This window comes from Adiantum capillus-veneris, chromosome 17 (genome assembly GCF_014529385.1).
Source record: "Adiantum capillus-veneris isolate H3 chromosome 17, ASM1452938v2, whole genome shotgun sequence".
Taxonomy (NCBI): domain Eukaryota; kingdom Viridiplantae; phylum Streptophyta; class Polypodiopsida; order Polypodiales; family Pteridaceae; genus Adiantum; species Adiantum capillus-veneris.
In genome coordinates, this window is record NC_140947.1 from 47938148 (window position 1) to 47947426 (window position 9279).

The 9279-nt window shown below is 41.9% G+C and overlaps 1 pseudogene; it reads right to left on the reverse strand.

The window, feature by feature from the left end:
* Nucleotides 1–7863: 7863 nt before the first annotated feature.
* Nucleotides 7864–8479, reverse strand: LOC147437202 (uncharacterized; annotated as a pseudogene).
* Nucleotides 8480–9279: the final 800 nt, after the last annotated feature.

Below are 9279 nucleotides of genomic sequence, written 5' to 3' on the forward strand. Positions count from 1 at the left end.
GTCCTTGAAAGTCAGAAGACAATGCTCTGGTGGAACTTGCCTATGGGTGTCATTGATCCAAGAAATGGCTTCGGCTTGATGTTGATTGTTTGCAGAATATTGTTGAGCTTCATAATTACTTCTTCAAGGGTAGGGTATCGTTGGTGGTGCACCATGGTGAGGGGAGCCCACCAATCTGAACCTTGAGGGAGTTCTCTTCTAGAAGTTTGCGTTCTCGAAGCTCCATTGTCACACAGGTCTAAACTTTATCAATGGCTGCAAAGTGAGCTTGGGTGACTTTGGCTTCAACTTTTATGACTTTGTCTGCGGCGAGGTTGACCATAGATTCAAGGCTAGTGTTGGGGTATAAAGCTAAATGTGGTCGCCTAGGTAAGTGGGCGGGCCGCTAGGTATGTACACATATTCTTTTGTAAAAACCTAATAAGAACTCACTATGCTCTACACATTACAGTAGAGCGAGTTCACCATATCGTCGTGCTCTTCTTCTCGCACTCTCTCTCGCGTCGCACTTCCGCTCGTACTCCTTCAACTGGTATCAGAGCTCAGATCGAGGCTGGGGGCAGCATTGCAGGAAGCTAGAGTCACCTGCTCAGATTGGAGTGAGATTCAATAGGCGAAGACACTGCCCCAAATCCTGTGGGATAGGCCAAAGGGCTAGGTGTTCTCAGAATTTCAATCTGAGGTCATCTCGGCCACCGTTCGGCTTCGACAAAGTTCTGCGCAGGCCATTTTCGACTACGTGGTCTCGGCGGGTGCAGATCCGACTCTGCAAATTTGGGGTTTCGGCTTACAACTGCAGGTGCTGAGGATATCTGAACTTCCAGAGTGCTGATTTGTGGCTGTCTACACAACGAAGGATGGCTCATAGTTCTTGGAGGCGTGTCACATACGACACGGGTGCATCTACACACAGACTGTAGGCGACATCCACTAGTTCATCAGGTAGCTTGTGTTTGTTGCTTGATATTCCAGATTTCATCCCGACATTGCAGGTACTTCCACATGGGATGTATTGTTAGAGATGATGTATGTCTGTTGAGGGTTTGCTGGCTGTGAGTCACGCAGCAAACAACCGCCGCAGCGGTTACAGCATATAGTGGGAAATTTGTGGATGTATGACTTTGTGGGAAGTCTATGTACTGTCAGATATATTGTAGCCTTTGTTGAGGGTCGAGTGAGGTTTTATTGAGCTGTAGCACACTCCCAAGCTGGGTCATCACGCAAGCCCAATATTGATAGCATGTGTGGTGGGTGCGGGGATAAGAATGCATCCCAGAAACAAGCAGGTGAAGACACTCCAAACCAACAAAAGGCAGAAAAAAGGGCTGACAAAAGAGCAGATGTAGTGGGAGCTCAAGGTGACGCATCCAAGGAGTCAGCCGAGGTGCCTTTGAAGCCAGAACCTGCAATGAACAAGGACGTAGAGGACGCTGAAAAATCATCTGAGAAGCCAATTGAAAAGGATACAATAGGTAACTTGTCTGATGAGGACTCAGAACTTCTTATTTCACAGGTTTGTGCATAGATTTTGGGGCGTAGGAAAAAGAGGAGCAACACTGAAGAGCGCGCCACACCAAAGAAAAAAGGTAAGGTTGCATCCGAGCCTCTAGAGCCTACTCCAGGAGGTAAAAAATCCAAGGAGCCTTCATCTGCTCGGAAAAAGACTAACCTCCAAGCACCCAACCTTAAACCTCCCAAACTAAAGTCCCGCAAGAAACTTCTGTAGCCCCTATTAACCTTTTGTGCTTTGTAGCCTCTTTGTAATTTTGTCTTTGTACCCTCATTTTGATGATAATGAAACGACAGCTTTATTTTTCGTTCACTAGTTGTTTATTGCTCATTGATTGTCTATTTATTGTACTCATATTGTTCATTGACTGTCTATTTATGTACTCGTATTGTTCTTTCCGACATCATCATGAGCATCTTCAAGTAGAGCTTATTTTTTCTCTCCAGTATCTCCTGCCAAGTGGACTGTTGCCATTGAAGTTCAGGAAATTAATGAAATGGAAATCAATAGCCTGGAAGGTATACTTTTCAAGTGTATTTTGGATAGGTTAATATGTCAGTCGAATTGAGGTTTTTAAGGCATGCTACTTGTCTATGGAAGAACTTAGCTGGATTGGAGATGTTCAAGAACCAGATGAGAAGGTTGAAGACATAGCAGCTAAGCAGGATGCAGAGCAGGATGCAGATGTAACACCAGATAAAGTAGAGGAAGACCAGGAACCAGCAGTTTGCCCCGAAATTGAGGAGATTTTGCCAAACTGCCCTGGATGAGGATATCTTGTTTCGAATTTCTGCAAGATCAAAAAGCTCATCATCCTTGATGTCGATGGACTATTCATGAAACAAGATGTAACCAAACGTGATCCAAAGACTGGACAACTTAAACACCCTCCACGTCCAGCTTCTGACAGAGTTAAACTAAAAAGAGTGGACGAGAAGTTGTGGATCTACTACCGTAGAGATGTTGAGCAATTTGTTTGGGATTTGAGGCAAATAGCAGATGCAATGATTTGGAGCACTTGTAATGCTGCTAACATTCAGCATATCCTCAGTACATGGTGGCCAGACATATGGGAACATAGGACTTATTACTTTAGGGATCTCTTCTAAAACTGGCAATGTGAAAAGTGGTCATATTTTGAAGAGATTGCTGGAGCTCCAAGAGACCTTGCAGGTGAACCTGTGTCTTTGAAGCCCCTTTACCATGTTTGGAACAAGTTTCCAGAATACGACTCCTCTCGGACATTGCTGGTTGATTACTCCAGATATAATAATCTGCGCAATGTCTGGGACAACTGTATATGTCCACCCACCTTTGATCCTCTTGATGAAGAACAAGACCCTGATTACCTCATGCGCACACTGTTGCCATGGCTGTGCAGATGGGCACTAACCCCCAATACCCTGGAGTATACAAAGGAAAACCCCATCAGCAATCCCAAAGATGAACTTTCGAGTCTAGTCTTTGAGCACTTTGTTATAAATGGAGATGAATGAGATTGTACATCCGGAAGTGCCAGAAGCGTTATATATTGTACATTCTTGGTGGATATGTAGACGTTTCTGGATAATTGTTGTAATATACAGAAGTTCTGGCACTTTACTGTCTCTGCACTATACATGTCTCTACACTTCTGAATGTCTCAGAACCACTTTTTAGTGGTGCTAAACCCCTAAAATGTGGTAAAATTTTTATTATGCTATTGCAACAGTTTTTTGGAACTACAACACCATTTAATATTGATTTTTGGGGGGAGTGGTGAAGCATTATTAACCACTTTTTAGTGGGGCTAAACCACTTTTTAGTGGGGCTAAACCACGTTTTAGTGGTGCTAAACCGCTTTAGTACCACTAAAAAGTGGTAAATTTTTATTGAGTTTTTCTGAAACTGCAACACTTTTTAGTGGTGATGTTTGGGGGGGGAGGGGGGAGTGGTGAAGCATTTTCAAAAACTAACATGTCAATTCCATCGTATGTTTACACCAATTCCATCTTGTTCAATCTTTCACTAGATGATATAAAATCAGATTTGATTTACAATTCAAAGGGCATGCTATTGTATATTGCCTCATGGTTTTCATTGGAAAGTTCGAACACTTCTCCTATGCCATCAAGAACTACAGGCTCCATAGGGAACTTTATTGCCCTTATCAAGTGGGAATATATGAAAACTACTGGCTTGTTATCCCACAGCTCATACAAGTTTGCTTGTAGGGATTTATACCAATGGCCCGTGACCATATAAGTATGCTTCTCTACCTTGTTGCCCAATGCATCAATTTGCTCGTTAGTTGTTAGGTCCTTAGCTACTACACACTTCAAAATGTAGAAGTCAACAGCCTCCTCATTATTCTCTTCAGAAGTGACAGCAAAATTGTCTCCAGGTGTGAGAGCATCGCTTAAGGAGTCATAATGACCTGCATAAGTGGTACCATGGAACTCCTCATCGTCTGAGTCTCCGTATGACTGGGAATCATTAGCAAGTGGCTCCAAAGTGTGATATTGCCACGTCTCCACATGTGATTTGTTCATACAGTTTCTCCAATGGCCAAGCCTACAAGGAAAACAAAAGCATGACAACCATTTTGATCGCAATGCACAAGTGTTGTTCTCAGAATACCCATTCACACAGTGCATTGCTCTTGAGCCCTTCAATGGTTTGCAGTCCCATTGATGGGATCGCTGAACATCGCCTAGCTTGACCTCCCAGAACACCCTACTGACCTCCCTCTTTTGCTTGTCATACATAGTAGTTGCTCCAGTACTGAGATGCATTCTCAAAAAAGAGACAACTTCAACTGCACAAGTCAACCGCACGCTATTTTGCTTCAATTGCTCATGAGTTAGAGCCCTTTTAATGACAGCCCCAGCCCCATCATGTTCCCCCTTTCCATGTCCTGAGCAAAAAAATTTCCAATTCATTTCCATGCCAGTAAGGCTCCAATATCTAGCAACAAAGTAAACGATCGCTTTGCTTTATATTGTGAAGCTGCGCCATCTGACCAAACCCAATGTTTTTTAAAGCTTAGCCCTTGATCTCTCAACCATTGAGCATGTAAGAGAAAAGCATGTTGCACAAATAAGGTGTCATGTTGTTTATCATCTGAGACAAAAAAGTGCATGGTCTTCTTTATTGCACCTGATGCGATGCGGAAATAAGTAATCAGGACAAAGATAGTGACCTGCTTAGTGTACCAATGCATTGAGTGGATCTCATTTTGCTCCTTGAAGGAGTAGTTCTCTGCAAAGTCAACGACGGAGACAACCACATCATCTGGAAACAAAGAAATGCAGTCCTTGAACTGTTGTGCTTGCCACCTAAATATAAAATTGTGAGTGGCATACTTCTTCAAGTGGTCTTGGTACACTCGCAAAAGTTCTCTAGGCAGCATTTTCTTGCGGACAATGTCTTTCACAGTGCTCTTTCTAGCTTCATTGTTTAATCCAGTGGCACCCACTATATTTTCAAAAAACTTCACAGATGCTTGCTTACTCTGCTCAACTTCTTCTCTTGGACATATCTGAATATTACCTACACCGCATGCATTGCATGTTCCCATTAAGCATTGGTAGCTATGGAAACTATGTTCTACAAGTATAGGGCAGAGTACAGACTCCAACAGTGAAGTGGTGCTCATACTTGCATTTTTGTATGCAAGACATCCATGGTTGACAACTTCATCATGATGAAGGCATATAGGGTAGCTGCACATGCAGCAAGAACCATGAAGATCAAAACTTCGAGTCCGCATGTGATTTATTGCCTCTTTAAGGAAAATCATTTGTACATGCACAATACAACAGCAGGTGTAGCGATCCCTCAATTTTCGGACAAAGAACGGTTTCATAGACTCGAAGCAACATTGCGAAATCTGAATATCTGCATACTTTGTCTTGAATCTTAAATAAAGCTCCACCTGCAATATACATGTATACAAATGTTAAAAATAAACTTAGCATTCAAAACTGGTTAAATTGTTTCAAAACATTAAAAAGTGATTCTATATCACTAAAAACTGGTGTGCACCACTAAAAACTAGTAATGATACATTCAGTAGTATTGTTTTACCTGTGAAAATAATGCACCACAAATACAAATTAGTGTAGAAACTAGTAACCATACAAAAAGGTAGAATATTAAGAGGTTGTGTGAGGACAACTTAATAGTGGTGAGAAACCGCATTCAGCGTAACTAAAAAGTGGTTTGGCACGACTTAAAAGTGAATTCAAACCACATGACGGTGATGAACCGCCAATAAAAAATGGTGTGCACTGCTTGAATATGGTGGGAAACGATTAAAAAGTGGTTAGTAAGGACATGAAAGTTCTGGGGAAGTTCAGAACTAGCACTTAAAAAGTAGCTGGGAGGGACAAAATACTAGGCAACAGACCAGCATTAGCACTAGATAGTAGTCCAACACAACTTGAAAGTGGAGGAGCTCTTGTGAAAAGTTTTTGATGACCACTTTAGAGTGGTGAGCGACTAGTTCAAAGTGGCCAGTCACCAATTAAAATCTAGCACTTAAAAAGTAGCTGGGAGGGACAAAATACTAGGCGACATACCAACATCAGAACTAGATAGTGGTCCAAAACAACTTGGAAGTGGAGGAGCTCTTGTGAAAAGTGCTTCATGACCACTTGAGAGTGGTGAGCAACTACTTCAAAGTGGGCAGTCACCACTTGAACACGGATTCTGGTCACTTGAATGCGGTTTCTGGCCACCTGAAAGTGGGAACTTGCCGCTTGATTGCAGTGACAAGGTTTTAGATACCACTTGAAAGTGGTGTCTTGCCACTTGGGAGTGGTGCCTCATCGCTTGCATGGAGTGATGACTGACGTAGTGACTTAGCACATGAAAGTGGTGTCTCACCACTTGATGACCACTTGAAATTAGTGAGCAACTACTTCAAAGTGGGCAGTCACCACTTGAACGATGATTCTGGTTACTTGAATGTGGTGTCTGGCCACTTGAAAGCGGGAGCTTGCCACTTGATTGCAGTGACCAGGTTTAAGCTATCACTTGAAAGTGGTATCTCACCACTTGACGACCACTTGAGCATGGTGAGAAACTAGTTCAAAGTGGGCAGTCACCACTTGAACGCGGATTCAAGTCATTGGAATAAAGTGTTCGGCCACTTGAAAGTGGTGTCTCACCACTTGGGAGTGGTGTCTCACCACTTGCATGGAGTGATGACTAACGTAGTACTCTACACATGAAAGTGGTGTCTCACCACTTGATGACCACTTGAGAGTGGTGAGAAACTAGTTCAAAGTGGGCAATCACCACTTTAACACGTTTTCTTGTCACTTGAATGCGGTGTCTAACCACTTTAAACGGGAACTTTCCGCTTGATTGCAGTGATAAGGTTTTAGTTACTACTTGAAAGTGGTGTCACACCACTTGGGAGACCACTTGCATGGAGTGATGGACTGACGTAGTGACTTAGCACATGAAAGTGGCTTCTCACCACTTGAATGCGGTCAGACACCACGTGAAAGTGGTTTTTATACGTGTAAGTGTTGTGTCCACCGCTTCATTGTGGTGTGACAACACTTGTAAGTGTTTACTAACAAAATGTGTTCAAACTCCATTAATATGGTTTTGGTTACCATCATAAGGTGGTGGGCACCATTCGTGCAGCAGCAGTAAAAAGTCTATGGCACTACTATAACTGTTGCACCATGACTAAAAGCTGCTACATCACTTGGAAAAAGTGAGCTGCACCACCAAAAACGTTTGCACTTGTAACACCCCTACGAGTTTGTAAAACACGTCTATTAGCATTGGGTAAACAAGACTTTTTAGTGGGTGAACACCACCTTGTAGGGTTTACGGTGAAGCGTTGGTGCATTTCTAGTAAAAACTGTTTCTTAAACATTAAAACCTGCTGCAAAACATTAAAAACTGGTTTAAAGACACTAAAAAGTGGTGTGGAAACACAAGTAAAAGTGCTTCAAAAACATTTATAACTATTGATGAAATTTTAGAAGTGGTTCAGATACAATTAGAGACCAGTATAGTAATGTTTCACCACTTTTTAATGTTGCAGCACCACTAGAAAGTGGTGAAAAACACCAAAACAAGCTGTAGCACTAATAAAAAGAAGTATAGAAACATAATGTTATGGCAGTAATGAGTTGTAGCACCAATAAAAAGTGGTATAGAAACATAATGTTGTAGCAGGAATATGAGTTGTAGCACCAATAAAAAGTGCTAAAAAAATATATCAATTACCTGAGGCTCCTCAAGAAGGTGGATTGGATGCTTTACATATGAACATCTAGCTAGTCTCTTACTGCAAACATCTTTCTTGTTGGGGGACACCCTCGTCTCATCCGTCCAAAATTGAAAGACTATGTCTTTAACAGTTTGAGTGATGTGAGTTCTCTGTGCATCATCTCTATGACATGCAGATGCAGGGAACGAACCATCGGATTCACTTGACACTATTAAGTGATGTTTGGCTGAATATAAGTTTCTTTTGTGGATCCCCATAAGCTTGGCAGCTTGCGGTATGCTCATGTCAGTGTTTTGCTCCTTGCTTCCACCATTCACCAGCATCATCATTGCTGATTTCTTCACAAAAAACTCGTCTGAAGATCTTGGGACCTTCACATGATTCAAAGTGTTGCGGATGTTTCTCAGCATAATTGCTTCCAACTCTTTGGATTTACTCTGCATAGTAAGGAAGCAAGGATGTTGAAGAAGTTCATCAAAGATTTCCTTCCTACCACTTGCATCCATTCCCATGGTTAATGTATCAAAGTGTTGTACCATAGATTGACATATCCTTCGTTTCTTTCTTTCATCCATCTCCCCTGTATTGCTTTTCGTCACAAAGTTGACCGTTGCCTGACGCTGCTTTCGTTTTTGAGCAGCCCAATATTTTCTCATTAATTTTCTGCGCTGAAGTTGAGCTTCTCTACTCAATGACGATGAGCTGATAGACAGTTCTTCACTGTGCTCCATTGTTGCAGTACTTTCAAAGGATTGCTCTACAAGAAATACAATACAAATCATAGCTACACGCTATACTTTTAATTAATATATGGCACTTCTTGCACTAATTAGCAAGATACTAACAAAGCATAATAAGTGTTTACATACCTCAAGAATCATCAAGTAGAAGAGGAACCTATAGAGATAGAGTTCGTGAGAGAGAGAGAAAGAGTGCTAAGAGAGAGAGAGATGAGTGCGAGCTCAAACACAAGAGGAGCCATGCTTAGAGAGAGAAAGAGAGAGAGAGAGAGGGGGGGGGGGCTAAGCAATACAGAAAGCTCAGCAAGAGCTCAGTGAGAGAGAGACAGAGAGGAGCTAGATAGATCTCCAAGAGAGATCTCAGAGACAAAGAAATCTCAGATAGGTTGAAGCGGGAAAGAAGCGGCACAGCGTTCAGTAGTAAATTACATATAGTTCATTAATTGTGGTACGTTACGTTAGGAGACTTAATTGACGTACCTTAGGAGAGTGATATTCTTTTTGAGATTTGAAGCACTTTTAAAACACCCACTTTTAAGCGCAAAAAAGCAATGTCCTTGACATTACTTTCCAGGCCAGCTATACATGCTTTCACCCAAAGACCAAACGTTGATGATAGCCACTTTTAAGGTCAATCCTATTGAAGTAGGTAGAGCCTTGTAGCTTATCAAATAGATCTTCTACCTGAGGCACGAGAAATTTGTTTTTGATATTGATATGATTTCTTGCTCGATAGTCCACACACATATGATATGTACCATCTTTTTTTGCACTAAAAGGATTGGAGAACA